The sequence below is a fragment of the Hordeum vulgare genome, chromosome 6H (assembly GCF_904849725.1).
Source record: "Hordeum vulgare subsp. vulgare chromosome 6H, MorexV3_pseudomolecules_assembly, whole genome shotgun sequence".
Classification (NCBI taxonomy): Eukaryota; Viridiplantae; Streptophyta; class Magnoliopsida; order Poales; family Poaceae; genus Hordeum; species Hordeum vulgare.
In genome coordinates this window covers 64,650,472-64,669,313 of record NC_058523.1, presented here as the reverse complement: position 1 = coordinate 64,669,313, position 18,842 = coordinate 64,650,472, and the positions used below count along the sequence as shown (strand labels likewise).

At 41.4% G+C, this 18,842-nt stretch overlaps 1 pseudogene; it reads right to left on the bottom strand.

The window, feature by feature from the left end:
• Positions 1–1,056: 1,056 nt before the first annotated feature.
• Positions 1,057–1,567, bottom strand: LOC123402648 (annotated as a pseudogene).
• Between the last annotated feature and the right edge of the window lie 17,275 nt (positions 1,568–18,842).

The window sequence follows — 18,842 nt, the reverse complement described above, 5'->3', positions numbered from 1 at the left end:
ACTAAATTAAATTACAAAACCTTGGTGCTTGCCTCAGATGAGCGGGTAGCCAGATCCATGGGCGCTAGAGTCAGTGCCGACGGCGCGTAAAGCCTTCTCCTCCTACACATGCAATTGAAATATTGGCGGACACAGTAGAGGCGCTGCCATCATCACGAGAGAAACCTATAATATAGACTTGTGTTGTTTGATTGGGCGAGCGCTTTTTCTTGTGTGCTCTTTCGGGTCACTGGATGGAAACATCAAACATGTGTAAATGAGTGTGTAGTACTGCAAAAGGGTGAAGTTGGACTATGTATTATCATATTAAAGAATAGAACTGAAATAAATCTAAACTCTCACCCTCTCGTTCTCTCTGTTTTCAATGAATGAATATAACATGTTCGCATACCAATATTCTTATCATGTATCTTGAGGGACAGGACGAACTGAAAGGACCACACATTGCGTGCGAAATGAACAAACTTAACCAAATGAACAAACCCTAATCTAAATCGAATTGGCATCTTCCATGAATATATACTCTCTAAATCGAATAAATCTCCAATCCAAGTATGCATTCATAAGCAGAAAGCAGAAATGATAGTTCACTAACTCTGGTTAACTGAAGGAAACTCCGCTATGCAAGTATAGAAATGCAAATGCTAGCTAAACTCAACGACAGAAACTTTCTCAGATTGCATCGCCGAACGTCTCCGCTGCAGTTGATGAGTCTATTTAAAGTCCCTAGTTGATACTACTAGTAATTTTAGCATGACATACCTAACCAGTCGAGCATATATAACTGGTCCATCAAAGTTACTATTTATTGATTACTAAGCTCTGTCCGTCCAATCTTGCTCCCGAACGAACACCAGTTCGCTGAACCGAGCTCGCATGTCCTCCCAGAGCAGTGTCGATCAGCGGAGCAGCGATGATGATCAGAGCATGACTTGGAAGAACACCACCATCCCATCCCACGACATCCTAATCTGCATCATCAAACGGTACCAGAATCAAGGCATCGTGTAGCAAAGCAGGCAAGAGATGTACAAGCGATGGATGTGTGGTTACCAGTCAATGGACGAGGTGCGTATGGTACGAAACTATGGATGGATGGATGATCTGGGCGAAGACCAAGCAAGCAGGCTCGTGGACAACGGGAAGATCTGCTTGCACCGCCCCTCGGTGGTTGGACCGTCCCTTGCTCGCCCTGCCCCGCAAGTGGCTGGATCGACTGAGCCGTTGCTCGTGCCTCCCTGTCGATGGCTGGATCGATTGGGCCGCTGCTCGCGTCGCGTCGCCTGTGGCTGGATCGATCGTGCCCCTGCTCGCACCATGCCACCGGTGGTTGGATCGATGGCCTGCTGCTCGCGCTGCGGCACCGATGGCTGGATCGGCCGCTGCTCGCGCTCGAGGGGACGCGCCGCCGGTGGCTTGATCGGCCACCGCTCGCGCTCGAGGGGACGCGCCACCAGTGGCTGGATCGATCTGGCCGCTGCTCGTGTTGCGCCGCTGGTGTCTGGATCGGCCGTTGCTTGCGCTCGAGGGAAAAGGCAGGGGTGGCTAGGGTTCGAGGGGAGGACATGGCGGCTAGGGTTCGAGGGGATTTGGGGGATATGTTTGGACGGGAGCAGTTGTATGGTGCGGTGCGGCTGAAATGCTTGATGAAAATACCCTCATATGTGAAGCTGGAAAGTTTTTGGTAGTAGCAGGAAAGATTTTAGGTGTCGCTGGAGGAGATTTGGAGCTAAAAATCTTTGCACATATTATATAGACAGAAACATAATTCCTCTAATCGGTTGGAAATATTTTTCTGAAATGCTTGTTGCCTGCCCGACGTAATTTATGGTCGGCCACGGCGCCACCCGCTGCCCGCTGGGTGCAAGTGATGGTCAGTCGCGCCGCCGCTGCCCCTTGCGATAGACTTGACCCGGTATTTTTGTTTTCTAGGGTTTGTTTATAAGTCACGGGCTTTCAACCAATAGTTTTTCTGTTATTTATAAAAATATGGACTTGGTTCAGGTTTGGCCCAAAGGAGGCCCATAACAAAACACATATATAATTAAAAATATTTCCAACCGCTACTACAGCATATGCACGATAAATGCCTACTCGTAGGTGCTTGTTGAACTAGTGACATGTCTTTGATTGAGTCTTGTTGGCCCCATTTTTATCAATTTTAACAATTATATGCCATTGACAACCACGCGACAGGTCTGTCAATTTCTCCATCATAGTCGTGTGTGTGGCTGTTAAAATTGACAACTAGACATACACCTAGACAAAAAATTGACAATTAAACAAACACCTTGATAAAATTGTTGAGTTGTCATCCAGTCACCCTCTGCAAATTTCTATGATAATATATAGTTTCATCATGATGGACTTGAAATAAGCTAGTATGCATCATTCACATCTTTATGACCATTCTATGCAATTAGATAATGACCTATTCACCCTGAATGGTCATGACATTATAGGGTTTAGACCCATCCACAGTCTTCACGACCAATTTGTGAATTTTGGTCACTGATCTATGACCAATTAAACCGCCATCAATAATTTCGGTCATAATTGAACATATTTCTTGTAGTGGTTGCTCGAACTTGATTCTGGATAGACATGGTTTTTGGGTTATTTGGGGTCCTTATCCACCTTTGATCAAGGTGAAACTTTATGTGGACTCTAAACAAGGCTTAGGGATACCACTAGAATTTTCTAGGAATTTATTGAGAATATTTCCTTTGGAAATATTTCAAAATGCTAAAACAGACAGAAATAGCTTTTATAGTTTTAATCAATAAATTTAATATAAAATGGGGTTTAAAATCCTATGTATGGAAAATATATGTCCTTCTGATCATCCCTAAATTTAATCAGATTTTTCCAAGGCAGAAAAGTATTTTCCCATGTTGGAATACCAATTCTGGCCTCAGAAATGGACAGGTTATTTAATTAGGAAAATAATCACAAAAAAATTATTTTTGTGGTTTTCAAATATAAAGATAGGCAAAAATCAGATTACCAAATATGAGTAGTAGCACTGCTTGCTATCAAGGACATGTAGTGCAACTCAAGGTGGTTTTACTTTGGTCATCAAAGGTTTTTGGAAATCACTATAATACCAAAGGAATTTAGGGTTTTAAAACCTCACATGATCAAGCATACAAGCATACAATGTCAATCATGGCACTCACAACATTAGTTTTGAAAAAGTTTTAACAAGCTCAGAATTTTACAACACAAACAAGTGATAACAAAAACAGGGTGTGACAACAATCTTGCGAGAGAATATAATTAATGATTAGAAATTGTCCCGCTGATGGCTTGAGTCTTTGGATGATTATTAAAATATTTTATGTTGGCTTGAATTTCGCTTCTAGAAATATCTTGGACTCCGCCTCAGGTGGAACGTTCATGGAAATCACGTTAGGGGAAGCCACAAAGCTCTTAGACAACATCATGACGAACTACTCTCAGTGGCACACTGAAAGGTCACCTACTAGTAAGAAGGTACACGCTATAGAAGAAATTAATTCGTTGAGTGCTAAGATGGACGAGTTAATGAATTTGGTTGCTAGTAGAAGTGCTCCTTTGGATCCTAATGATATGCCCTTGTGTTCTTTGATTGAGAGTAGCAATTCTAGCTTGGACGTTAATTTTGTTGGTAGGAATAACTTTGGCAACAACAATGCTTTTAGAGGAAACTATGTTCCTAGGCCTTTTCCTAGTAACTCCTCTAATAATGTTGGCAACTCCTACAACAATACTCATGTAAATTACAATAGATTACCCTCTGATTTAGAGAGTAATATCAAAGAGTTCATCAACTCTCAAAAGATTTTCAATGCGTCCATAGAGGAAAAGCTACTCAAAGTTGACAATTTGGCTAAGAGCGTTGATAGAATGTTTAGTGATGTTGATGCTTTGGAAGTTAGATGTGCTCCTCCCAAAATCAACATGGATGAAACTTTGGAAGTTATGCGTGTTTCCATGACTGAGAGCCAAGAAAGAACCGCTCAAATTCGTGCTAGACATCAATGGCTTAAAAAGGCGTGTTCTCGTGATGAGAATCACGGAGATCTTAAAGTGCTTGGTGTGACTCCCATTGAATCATAGTGTCTTGAGTCAAACCTAATGATTATGGGGCTGCATATGAATCCACTTTGGTTGAAAAGTGCCCCAATGATTCGGAGTCCATCTATCTTGATGCTAAAAGCATTGAAAGTGGAGTAGAAGATGTTAAAACTTTGAGTAGTAATGAAATTACTACCGTGGATTTCATGGAATTCAATTATGATAGTTGCTCCTTTATTGAATGCATTTCTTTGATGCAATCCATGTTAAACTCTCCACACGCTTATAGCCAAAACAAGGCCTTTACCTATCATATCGTAGAAGCTATGATAAACTGTCTTAAAGAGAAACCTGAATTGGAAGTCTCTATCCCTAGAAAGCTTCATGATGAGTGGTAACCTACCATCAAAATCAAAAATCAAAAACTATGAATGCAATGCTTTGTGTGATTTGGGTGCTAGTGTTTCTGCGATTCCCAAGTCTTTATGTGATGTTCTCGGTTTTAATGAGATTGAAGAGTGTTCTCTTAATTTGGATCTTGCTGATTCTACTGTCAAGAAACCCTTCGGAAGGATCAATGATGTTCTTGTTATTGCAAATAAGAACTATGTACCCGTGAATTTCATTGTGCTTGACATTGATTGCAATCGTACATGCCCTATTATTCTTGGTAGACCTTTCCTAAGGACTATCGGTGCTATCATCGATATGAAGGAAGGGAATATTAGATTTCAATTTCCTTTAAGGAAGGGCATGGAACACTTTCCTAGAAAGAAAATAATATTTCCTTGTGAATCCATAAAGAGGGCCACTTATGGTTTGAGCACCAAAGACGACGATACGTGATTCTATCGGTTTTATGCCTAGCTAAGGGCGTTAAACAATAGCGCTTGTTGGGAGGCAACCCAATGAATTTATCTTTTTCGTTTTGTTGCGTCCACGCCATCACAATTATGTTGTGATTGTGTTTTTTGTGTTTCAACCAAGGAAAACCTTTATGACTAGTCTTGGTAATGGTTGTTTGATCCTGCTGGAAAAAGACAAAAACTTTTCCCTCATGAGATGATTTTTCATTTTTATTCAGAAAGAGATTTTGAGTTGATTCTTTTTTCTGCTGGTTTATATGCTTTTTGCCCAAGCCGTCGTAATTTTTCATATTTTTTGAGGTATCAGAAGTATATGAAGTATACATATTGCTACAGACTGGTCTGTTTTTGACAGATTCTGTTTTTGTTGAGTTGGTTGCTTGTTTTGATGAAACTATGGTTAGTATCGGGGGGTACTAGCCATGGAAAAGTGAGAATACAGTAGCCCAACACCAATATAGATGGAAATCAAGTTTTCTACAGTACCAAAAAAGGTCGTAGTTTGCTTTCTTGTGCTAATATTATCACGAGTTTCTGTTTGAGTTTTGTGTTGTGAAGTTTTCAAGTTTTGGGTGATGTTCTCATGGACAAAGATATAAGGAGTGGAAAGAGCTCAAGCTTGGGGATGCCCAGGGCATCCCAAGCCAAATTCGAGGACACCAAAAATCCTAAGCTTGGGGATGCCCCGGGAAGGCATCCCCTATTTCGTCTTCAATCCATAGGTAACATTACTTGGAGCTATATTTTTATTCACCACATGATATGTGTTTTGCTTGGAGCGTCTTGTATCTTAGGAGTCTTTTCTTTTTGATGTGTCACAATCATCCTTGTTGCACACCTTTTTGAGAGAGAGAGAGAGACATGCACTCATCGTGATTTTGCTAGAATGCTCATAGTGCTTCACTTATATCTTTTGAGCTAAATACTTTTGCTCTAGTGCTTCACTTATATCTTTTAGAGCACGGCGGTGCATGATTTGGTAGTTGGCTTATGCTTTGAAAGTAGTCCCAAATTTGATAGGTACCCAAAGAGGATGCAAAAACCTCCATCTTGATGTGCATTGAGTAGAAAGAGAAGTTTTGATTCCTCTCAAATAGTTTTGAGACGTGGATTTGGTAATATTAAGAGCTATGTTAGTAGGGTGTTGTGAATCTAGAAATACTTGTGTTGAAGTTAGTGATTCCCGTAGCATGCACGTATGGTGAACCGCTATGTTAGGAAGCCGGAGCATAATTGATCTATTGATTGTCATCCTTTGTGTTGAGGTCGGGATCGCGCGATGGTAACACCTACCAACCCTTCCCCTCGGAGTATGCGTTTAGCACTTTGTTTCGATTATTAATAGAAACTTTCGCAACAAGTATGTGAGTTCTTCGTGACTAATGTGAGTCCATGGTATAGATGCACTTTCACCTTCCACCATTTCTAGCTTCTCTAGTGGCGCGCAATTCTCGCCGGTGCACAACCCACCAAATTCCTTCCTCAAAACAGCCACCATACCTACCTACTATAGCATTTTCATAGCCATTCCAAGATATATTGCCATGCAACTCCCACCGTTCCGTCTCATGACTTGTGCCATCACTCTCATATTGCCATTGCATGATCGTAAGATACCTAGCGAGATGTTTCAACGTCATACGCCATGCTAGATCGTTGCACATCCCGGTACACTGCCGGAGGCATTTCCTATGGAGTCACCATCATTATGATCTTTGAGTTGTGAGTAAATAAAAGTGTGATGATCATCATTATTAGATCATTGTCCCATGTGAGGAAATAAAAAAAAGAGGCCAAAGAGCCCAAAAACAAAAAAAAAAAGAAAAGAAAAGGAGGCCTAAGAGCCCAAATGAAAAAAAGAGAGAAAAAGAGAGAAGGGACAATGCTACTATCTTTTTCCACACTTGTGCTTCATAATAGCACCATGTTCTTCATGATTGAGAGCTTCTTGCTTTGTCACTACCATATGCTAGTGGGAATCTTCATTATATAACTTGGCTTGTATATTCCAATGATGGGCTTCCTCAAAATTGCCCTAGGTCTTGGTGAGCAAGCAAGTTGGATGCACACCCACTAGTTTTCCTTTTGAGCTTTCACATACTTATAGCTCTAGTGCATCTCTTGTATGGAAATCCCTACTCATTCACATTGATATCTATTAATGCGCATCAGCATAGCTTATTGATACACCGAGTCAATGTGACCATCTCCTCCTTTTTTGTCTCACAACCACCACCACACTCTATTCCACCTATAGTACTATATCCATGGATCGCGCTCATGTATTGCGTGATAGTTATAAAAAGTTCGAGAAAGTAAGAGTGCGAAAACAATTACCTGACCAATACCGGGGTTGTGCATGATTTACATTAGTTGTGTGAGGATGATGGAGCATAGCCAGACTATATGATTTTGTAGGGATAACTTTCATTGACCTTGTTATTTTGAAAGTTCATGATTACCTTGCTAGTTTGCTTGAAGTATTATTGTTTTCATGTCAATAGCAAACTGTTGTTTCGAATCTTACAGATCTGAACATTCATGTCACGTGAAAGAAGTTGCAAAGGACAACTATGCTAGGTAGCATTCCACATCAAAAATTCATTCTTTATCACTTCCCTACTCGAGGACGAGCAGGAGTTAAGCTTGGGGATGCTTGATACGTCTCCAACGTATCTATAATGTTTGATGGTTTCATGCTATTATCTTGTCAAACTTTGGATGTTTTGCATGCCTTTTATATATTTTTTGGAACTAACTTATTAACTCAGTGCCAAGTGCCAGTTCCTGTTTTTCCCATGTTTTTGACCCCTTTCAGAGGAGATTTTGAAACAGTGTCCAAACGGAAGAAAATCCCTGAAAAGATTTTTCCGTAACGGAAGAAGATCGGGAAGCTTGAGAGCCAAGGCAGGGAGCCTCAGGGGCCCCACAAGCCCCCACCCCACGGCCAGGGGGGAGGCCGCGGCCCACAGGCTTGTGGGCCCCCTGGGCGCCCTCTGGCCTAGGGGTTGCGCCTATATATTCCCTAAAAATCCCAAAAAAATCAGGAGATCATCGAAATTACTTCTCCGCCGCCGCAAGCTTCTGTCTCCGCAAGATATCATCTCGGGCACGTTCTGGTGCCCTGCCGGAGGGGGGATTCAGACACGGAGGGCTTCTTCATTAACACCATGACCTCTCCGATGATGCGTGAGTAGTTCACCATAGACCTACGGGTCCATAGCTAGTAACTAGATGTCTTCTTCTCTCTCTCTTGGATCTTGAATACAAAGTTCTCCATGATCTTCATGGAGATCTATCCGATGTAATCTTCTTTTGCGGTGTGTTTGTCGAAATCCGATGAATTGTGGATTTATGATCAGATTATCTATGAATCTTATTTGAGTTTCTTCTGATCTCTCTTATGCATGATTTCATATCCTTGTAATTCTCTTCGAGTTGTGGGTTTTGTTTGGCCAACTAGATCTATGATTCTTGCAATGGGAGAAGTGCTTGGTTTTGGGTTCATACCGTGCGGTGACCTCACCCAGTGACAGAAGGGGTAGCAAGGCACGCATCATGTTGTTGCCATCAAGGGTAAAAAGATGGGGTTTTCATCATTGGTTTGAGATTATCCCTCTACATCATGTCATCTTGCTTAAGGCGTTACTCTGTTCGTCATGAACTCAATACACTAGATGCATGCTGGATAGCGGTCGATGTGTGGAGTAATAGTAGTAGATGCAGAAAGTATCGGTCTACTTGTCTCGGACGTGATGCCTATATATATGATCATTGCCTTAGATATCGTCATAACTTTGCGCAGTTCTATCAATTACTCAAGAGTAATTTGTTCACCCACCGTTATATTTGCTATTTTGAGAGAAGCCTCTAGTGAACACTATGGCCCCCGTGTCTACTCCACACCATATTTTCAGCCTTACACTTTTTACTTCGTTGCACTTTCCGCCTTCAGATCTCACTTTACAAACAATCTTGAAGGGATTGACAACCCCTTTGAAGCGTTGGGTGCAAGCTTGTTTGTGTTTGCGCAGGTACTCTGGACTTGACGAGGCCCTCCTTCTGGATTGATACCTTGGTTCTCAAACTGAGGGAAATACTTACTGCTCCTGTGCGGCATCACCCATTCCTCTTCAAGGGAAAAACCGACACGAACAACAGAAGTAGCAAGAAGAATTTCTAGCGCCAAGGAAGGACTTTTGTTACCGTAGCACAAACTCATCTCTTACATTTACTTTTTTGCCTCTCGTTTTCCTCTCCCCCACTTCTGAAAAACAAAACTTTACAAAAATATTTCCCTTTTTCGTTTGCCTTTTTCGTTCGCCCTTTTCTCTCGCTTGCTTTCTGTCCGCTTGTGTCCTTGCTGGCTTGCTGAAGTCACCATGACTGAAAACACCAAACTTTGTGACTTCTCGAATACTAATAATAATGACTTTATTAGTACTCTAATTGCTCCCGCCACTAGTGCGTAATCATACGAAATCAATGCGGCTTTACTGAATCTTGTTATGAAAGAGCAATTCTCCGGCCTTCCTAGTGAAGATGTCGCATCCCATCTTAATACCTTCATTGAGCTTTGTGATATGCAAAATAAGAAATATGTGGATAATGATGTGATTAAATTGAAGCTTTTTCCGTTCTCGTTGCGAGATCGAGCAAAAACTTGGTTTTCGTCTTTGCCAAAAAATAGTACTGATCCTTGGAACAAGTGCAAACATGCTTATATATCCACGTATTTTCCGCCGGCTAAGATTATCTCTCTCCGTAATGACATCATGAATTTTAAGCAACTTGATCATGAACATGTTGCACATTCTTGGGAGAGAATGAAATTGATGATTAGAAATTATCCCGCCCATGGCTTGAGTCTTTGGATGATTATGCAAATATTTTATGTTGTCTTGAATTTTGCTTTAGAAATATCTTGGACTCCGCCTCAGGTGGAACGTTCATGGAAATCACGTTAGGAGAAGCCACAATACTCCTAGACAATATCATGACGAACTACTCTCAGTAGCACATGGAAAGGTCACCAAAAAGTAAAAAGGTACACGCTATAGAAGAAATTAACTCGTTAAGTGCTAAGATGGATGAGTTAATGAATTTGGTTGCTAGTAGAAGTGCTCCTTTAGATCCCAATGACATGCCCTTGTCTTCCTTGATTGAGAGTAGCAACGCAAGCTTGGACGTTAATTTTGTTGGTAGAAATAATTTTGGCAACAACAATGCTTTTAGAGGAAACTATGTTCCTAGGCCTTTTCCTAGTAACCCCTCTAATAACTTTGCAACTCCTACAACAATACTCATGGAAATTACAATAGATTACCCTCTGATCTACAGAGTAATATCAAAGAGTTTATCAACTCACAAAGATTTTCAATGCGTCCATAGAGGAAAAACTACTCAAAATTGACGATTTGGTTAGGACCGTTGATAGAATGTCTAGTGATATTGATGCTTTGAAACTTAGATGTGCTCCTTCCATGATCAATATGGATGGAACTTTGAAAGCTATGCGTGTTTCCATGAGTAAGAGCAAAGAAAGAACCGCCCAAATTCGTGCTAGACATGAATGGCTTAAAAGGGCGTATTCTCGTGATAAGAATCACGAAGATCTTAAAGTGCTTGGCGTGACTCCCATTGAATCTTTGTTTTCTTGTGTCAAACCTAATGATGATGGGGCTGGATATGAATCCACTTTGGTTGAAAAGTGCCCCAATGATTCAGAGTCCATCTATCTTGATGCTAAAAGCATTGAAACTGGAGTAGAAAACATTAAAACCTTGAGTAGTAATGAAATTACTACTTTGGATTTCAAGGAATTCAATTATGATAGTTGCTCCTTGATTGAATGCATTTCCTTGATGCAATCCATGCTAAACTCTCCACACACTTATAACCAAAACAAGGCCTTTACCGATCATATCGTCGAAGCTATGATAAAATCTCTTGAAGAGAAACTTGAATTGGAAGTTTCTATCTCTAGAAAGCTTCATGATGAGTGGGAACCTACTATCAAAATCAAAATCAAAAACTATGAATGCAATGCTTTGTGTGATTTGGGTGCTAGTGTTTCCGCGATTCCAAAGTCTTTATGTGATGATCTAGGTTTTAATGAGATTGAGGAGTGTTCTCTTAATTTGCATCTTGCGGATTCTACTGTCAAGAAACCCAGGGGAAGGATCAATGATGTTCTTATTATTGTAAATAGGAACTATGTACCCGTGGATTTCATTGTGATTCACATTGATTGCAATCCTACATGCCCTATCATTCTTGGTAGACCTTTCCTAAGGACTATCGGTGCTATCATCGATATGAAGGAAGGGAATATTAGATTTCAATTTCCCTTAAAGAAGGGCATGGAGCATTTTCCTAGAAATAAAATTGCCTTATGAATCTATGATGAGGGCTACTTATGGTTTGAGCACCAAAGACGACGATACGTGATTCTATCGCTTTATGCCTAGCTAAGGGCGTTAAACAATAGCGCTTGTTGGGAGGCAACCCAATGAATTTATCTTTTTATTTCTGTTTTGTTGCGTCCACACCATCATAATTCTGTTATGATAGTGTCTTTTGTGTTTCTTTTTGTGTTTGAGCGAAGCTAAACCTTTATGACTGCTACGGCAACAAAAGACCTTCCCCGGCAATGGCGCCAGGAATCCTTCTGCTGCTGGCTACGCCTACAGGGACTTCCTTGGCAAATATGCAAAGGATTCCCGTGCGGCCTTGGAGCCTTGGGTTGGAGTTCCCTTGAAGAGGAAAGGGTGATGTAGCACTGCGGCAGTAAGTATTTCCCTCAGTTTGAGAACCAAGGTATCGATCCAGTAGGAGGATCGCGTCAAGTCACAAGTACCTGCACAAACACAAAGAGCTTGCACCCAACGCTATGAAGGGGTTGTCAATCCCTTATAGATTGTTTGCAAAGTGAGAACTGAAAGCAAAAAAAGGAAACAAAGCAAAGTAAAAGTAAAAGTGGAGACGATAGTTGTGAATAGACCCGGCGGGTGTAGTTTTCACTAGTGGCTTCTCTCATGAAACCAAGTAGACGGTGGGTGAACGAATTACTGTCGAGCAATAGATAGAATTGTGCAAAGTCATGATGTTATCTATGGCAATGATCATATCTATAGGCATCACGTCCAAAACAAGTAGACCGATACTTTCTGCATCTACTACTATTACTCCACACGTCGACCGCTATCTAGCATGCATCTAATATATTGAGTTCATAAGAACAGAGTAACGCCTTAACAGAAGATGACATGATGTAGATGGACAATCTCAAATCTATGATGAAAGCCCATCTTGTTACCCTTGATGGCAACAACACGATGCGTGCCTTGCTGCCCCTTCTGTTACTGGGAAAGGTCACCGCACGGTACGAACCCAAAACCAAGCACTTCTCCCATTGCAAGAATCATAGATCTAGTTGGCCAAACAAAACCTAAGACTCGGAGAGACTTACAAGGATATCAAATCATGCATATAAGAAATCAGCAAAGACTCAAATATAATTCATAGATAATCTGATCACAAATCCACAATTCATCGGATCTCGACAAACACACCACCAAAGAGGATTACATCGAATAGATCTCCATGAAGATCATGGAGAACTTTGTATTGAAGATCCCAGAGAGAGAATAAGCCATCTAGCTACTAACTACGGACCCGTAGGTCTGAACTGGACTACTCACGAGTCATTGGAGGGGCGATGATGTTGATGTAGAAGCCCTCCAGCTCCAAAGTCCCCTACGGCAAGGCACCGGGAAGGGTTTCCAGATGAGATCTCGCGGAAATGGAAGCTTGCGGCGGCGGAAAAGTGCTTTCGTGGACGCCCTGATTTTTTCTGGGATTTTAGGGAATATATAGGCCAAAGAGCTAGGGCAGGGGAGCGCTAGAGAGGCCACAAGCCTGGTTGCCGCGGCCCCCCTGGCCACGGCAACAGGGCTTGTGGGCTCCCTGTGGACCTCCTGCCTTGGCCCTCAAGTCCTCCGATCTTCTTCTGTTCTGGAAAAAATTATTTCGGGGATTTTATTCCGTTTGGACTCCGTTCCAAAATCAGATCTGAAAAGAGTCAAAAACAGAGAAAAAACAGGAACCGGCACTTGGAACTGAATTAATAAGTTAGTCCCAAAAAAGATATAAAAGGTATATAAAACATCCAAAGTTGACAAGATAACATCATGAAACCATCAAAAATTATAGATATGTTTGAGACGTATCAATGACTAGTCTTGGTGATGGTTGTTTGATCAAAAAGACATAAACTTTTCGCTCACGGGATTATTTTTCATTTTTATTCAGAAACAGATTTTGAGTTGATTCTTTTTGTTGCTGGTTGATATACCTTTTTCCCAGGCAGTCGTAATTTTGCAGAATTTTTGACGTACCAGAAGTATACGAAGTATACATATTGCTACAAACTGGTCTATTTTTGTTGAGTTGGTTGCTTGTTTTGATGAAACTATGGATAGTATCGGGGGGTCCTAGCCATGGAAAAGTGAGAATACAGTACTCTAACACCAATATAAATACAAATCTAGATTGCTACAGTAACTAAAGAGGTGGTAGTTTGTTTTCTTGTGCTAATGATATTACGAGTTTCTGTTTAAGTTTTGTGTTGTGAAGTTTTCAAGTTTTGGGTGATGTTCTCATGGACAAATGGATAAAGAGTGGAAAGAGCTCAAGCTTGGGAATGCCCAAGGCATCCCAAGCCAAATTCAAGGACACCAAAAAGCCTAAGCTTGGGGATGCCCCGGGAAGGCATCCCCTCTTTCGTCTTCAATCCATCGGTAACATTACTTGGAGCTATATTTTTATTCACCAAATGATATGTGTTATTCTTGGAGCGTCTTGTATCATAGGAGTCTTTTCTTTTTGTTTTGTCACAATTATCCTTGCTGCACACCTTTTGAGAGAGACATGCACTCATCATGAATTTGCTAGAATGCTCACTGTGCTTCACTTATATCTTTTGAGCTAGATAATTTTGCTCTATGTGCTTCACTTAGATCTTTTAGAGCATGGCGGTGCATGACTTGGTAGTTGGTTTGTGCTATGAAAGTAGTCCCAAAGGTGATAGGTACCGAAGAGGATACAAAAACCTCCATCTTGATGTGCATTGAGTAGAAAGAGAAGTTTGATTCCTCTCAATTAGTTTTGAGAAGTGGATTTGATAATATTAAGAGTTATGTTAGTAGCGTGTTGTGAATCTAGAAATACTTGTGTCGAGGTTAGTGACTCCCGTAACATGCACGTATGGTGAACCGCTATGTTAGGAAGTCGGAGCATAATTGATCTTTTGATTGTCATACTTTGTGTTGCGGTCGGGATCGCGCGATGGTTAACACCTACCAACCCTTCCCCTAGGAGTATGCGTTTAGCACTTTGTTTCGATTACTAATAAAAACTTTCGCAACAATTATGTGAGTTCTTCATGACTAATGTGAGTCCATGGTATAGATGCACTTTCACCTTCCACCATTGCTAGCCTCTCTAGTGCCGCGCAATTTTCGCCGGTGCACAAACCCACCATATGCCTTCCTCAAAACAGCCACCATACCTACCTACTATGGCATTTTCATAGCCATTCCGAGATATATTGCCATGCAACTCCCACTGTCCCGTCGCATGACTTGTGCCGTCACTCTCATATTGCCATTGCATGATCGTAAGATAGCTAGCGAGATGTTTCAACATCATACGCCAAGCTAGATCGTTGCACATCCCGGTACACTACCGGAGGCATTTCCTATAGAGTCATCATCGTTCTAAGCTTTGAGTTGTGATTAAATAAAATTGTGATGATCATCATTATTAGAGAATTGTCCCATGTGAGGAAATAAAAAAAGAGGCCAAAGAGCACAAATAAAAAAAAGAGAAAGAAACAGGCCAAAGAGCCCAATTAAAAAAAGAGAAAACGAGAGAAGGGACAATGCTACTATCTTTTTCCACACTTGTGCTTCATAATAGCACCATGATCTTCATGATTGAGAGCTTCTTGCTTTGTCACCACCATATACTAGTGGGAATCTTTATTATATAACTTGGCTTGTATATTCCAATGATGGGCTTCCTCAAATTGCCCTAGGTCTTCGTGAGCAAGCAAGTTGGATGCACACCCACTAGTTCTCCTTTTGATCTTTCACATACTTATAGCTCTAGTGCATCCTTTGTATGGCAATCCCTACTCATTCACATTGATATCTATTCATGGGCATCTCCATAGCCCTTTGACACGCCGAGTCAATGTGACCATCTCCTCCTTTTTTTGTCTCACAACCACCACCACACGCTATTCCACCTATAGTGTTATATCCATGGCTCACGCTCATGTATTGCGTGATAGTTGTAAAAGGTTTGAGAAAGTAAGAGTACGGAAACAATTACTTGGCCAATACCGTGGTTGTGCGTGATTTAAATTAGTCGTGTGAGGATGATGGAGCATAGCTAGACTATATGATTTTGTAGGGATAACTTTCTTTGGCCTTGTTATTTCGAAAGTTCATGAAGTTTGCTTGAAGTATTATTGTTTTCATGTCAATAGCAAACTATTGTTTTGAATCTTACGGATCTGAAACATTCATGTCACATGAAAGAAGTTACAAAGCAAAACTATGCTAGGTAGCATTCCACATCAAAAATTCAGTCGTTATCACTTCCCTACTCGAGCACGAGTTAAGCTTGGGGATGCTTGATACGTCTCCAACGTATCTATAAGTTTTGATAGTTCCATGCTATTATCTTGTCAAACTTTGGATGTTTTGTATGCCTTTTATATCTTTTTTGAGACTAACTTATTAACTGAGTGCCAAGTGCCAATTCCTGTTTTTCCGTGTTTTTGACCCTTTTCAGAGGAGGATTTTAAACGGTGTCCAAACGGAATAAAACTTCTGAAAAGATTTTTTTCGGAACATAAGATACGCGCCATACTTGAGTACCAAGGCAGGGGCCAGCAGGGGACCCCACAAGCCCCCTAGGCGCGGCCAGGGGGGCCGCGCCTAGCAGGCTTGTGGGCCCCCTGTGGCACGTCTGCCCTACCTCTTGTGGCTATAAATCCAGAAAAATTCCAAAACTGCGAGAGAGATCCACAAAAAAACTTTTCCACCGCCGCAAGCTTGTGTCTCTGCAAGATCCCATCAGGGGCACGTTCTCGTGCCCTGCCGGAGGGGGGATTCAGATACGGAGGGCTTCTTCGTCAACACCATGACCTCTCCGATGATGCGTGAGTAGTTCACCATAGACCTTCGGGTCCATAGCTAGTAGCTAGATGTCTTCTTCTCTCTCTTGGATCTTCAATACAAAGTTCTCCATAACCTTCATGGAGATCTATCCGATGTAATCTTCTTTTGCGGTATGTTTGTCGAGATCCGATGAATTGTGGATTTATGATGAGATTATCTATGAATCTTATTTGAGTTTCTTCTGATCTCTCTTATGCATGATTTCATATCCTTGTAATTCTCTTCGAGTTGCGGGTTTTGTTTGGCCAACTTGATCTATGATTCTTGCAATGGGAGAAGTGCTTGGTTGTGGGTTCATACCGTGCGGTGACCTCACCCAGTGATAGAAGGGGTAGCGAGGCACGTATCGTGTTGTTGCCATCAAGGGTAAAAAGATGGGGGTTTCATCATTGGTTTGAGTTTATCCCTCTACATCATGTCATCTTGCTTAAGGCGTTACTCTGTTCGTCATGAACTCAATACACTAGATGCATGCTTGATAGCGGTCGACGTGTGGAGTATGAGTAGTAGATGCAGAAAGTATCGGTCTACTTGTCTCAGACGTGATGCCTATATGTATGATCATTGCCTTAGATATCGTCATGACTTTGTGCAGTTCTATCAATTTCTCAACAGTAATTTGGTCACCCACCATAATATTTGCTATTTTGAGAGAAGCCTCTAGTGAACACTATGGCCCCCGGGTCTACTTCACAACATATTTTCAGCCTTACTCTTTTACTTCGTTGCACTTTCCGCCTTTAGATCTCACTTTGCAATCAATCTTGAAGGGATTGACAACCCCTTTATAGCGTTGGGTGGAAGCTCTTTTGTGTTTGCGCAGGTACTCTGGACTTGATGCGATTCTCCTACTGGATTGATACCTTGGTTCTCAAACTAAGGGAAATACTTACTGCTCTTGTGATGCATCACCCTTTCCTCTTCAAGGGAAAAACCAACGCAAGCTCAAGAGGCAGCAGGGTGCTGCACATCCGTGATGTTGAGGGGCCCAAGAAGACCGGAAGCGTGGAGGATAGGCTCGAAGCAATGGAGCAGCAAGTTTTCAAGTGCCAAGGGATGGTGGAACGCGGACTCAACGCCAACCACATGATGATCACGGAGTTCACAAACAAGCACAAGATCGATGCCAATGACATCGGGAAGCACCTCTCCAGGCTCTATGATAGAATTGATCACCTCCAAGCCCAGATCTATGACTTCCAGAACCAAAACTGTGAGTATGAGTATAGATTTAAATCATTACGGTTGGCTGCAGATTTGAGGATTCCGGAGACTCGATCATCTTTCCATGATGGAGCACATATGCCTTGGAAGGCAAAGAATCAAACCCACGTTGCAACAACTCCACCACCATCACCTTCGAAGGAAGACAACTAAGAACGGGTATGGGCAACCCCCATGGCTTGTGCCAAGCTTGGGGGAGTTGCCCCGGTATCGTATCACCATCACATCTTTTGCCTTTACCTTTTCTTAGTTCGATCCTTTTTGGTTTTATCTTTCTCTAGTAGAATAAAGTTCTTAGTGTTCTAGGCTTGAGTTTTGCTCTGTCCTACCCCCAATGTATTCGAGCTCGTGAGTCAGATAATAAAGAGTGTTTTAGTTAAGGGCCTTGCTTCATGCCATGATCTAAAGAAAAGAATGATAAAAGAACAAAATCATGAAAAATCATGTAATGATCTTATGGGAAGTGATGGCTTCACATATAGAAAGAATGTTGATTGAAACTTGTTGTAGGTTGAACAACGTAGACCTTGGTCATTGTTGCAATTAATAGGAAATAATAAAGAAGGAGAGGTTCACATATAAATATATCATCTTTGACACCATCTATGATTGTGAACACTCATGAAACTATTACATGCTTAGAAGTAGATGTTGGACAAGGAAGACAACATAATGAATTATGTTTGCTTGGTTCCGAAAAATGTTATGTGACTAGAGATCCCTAGGCATGTGACGATTGCTTCCACCTCATATCATCCAAAACTTCCGCACTAAGTAGAGATACTACTTGTGCATCCATAAACCTTCAACCCAGTTTTGCCATGAGAGTCCACCATACCTACCTATGGATTGAAGAAGATCCCTCAAGTAAGTTGTCATCGGTGCAAGCAATAAAAATTGCTCCCTAAATATGTATGATCTATTAGTGTGTGGAAAATAAGCTTTGTACGAACCTGTGATGAGGAAGACATAAAAGCGACGGACTGCATAATAAAGTTCTTTATCACAGGAGGCAATATAAAGTGATGTTCCTACACACTAAGAGGTCACACATCCAAACCTCAAAAGCGCACTACAACCTCTGTTTCCCTCTGCGAAGGGCCTATCTTGTACCTTTACTTTTTGTCCTGAAAAGAGTCATGGTGATCGACACCAATTCCTTATTTCGCCTTTATCTTGGCTAACGTCATGTGCTAGGGAAAGATCTATATTCATATGTCAACTTGGAAGTAAGTATTCATGAATTATTATTGTTGACATTACCCTTGAGGTAAGTAGTTGGGAGGCGAAACTATAAGCCCCTATCATTCTGTGTGTCCAACTGAAACTTTGATCTCATGAGTACCACGTGAGTTTTAGCAATTGTAGGAGACGAAAGGATGATTGATTATGTGGATTTTCTTTACAAGCTCTTATTTCACTCTTTCCGATGTTATGATAA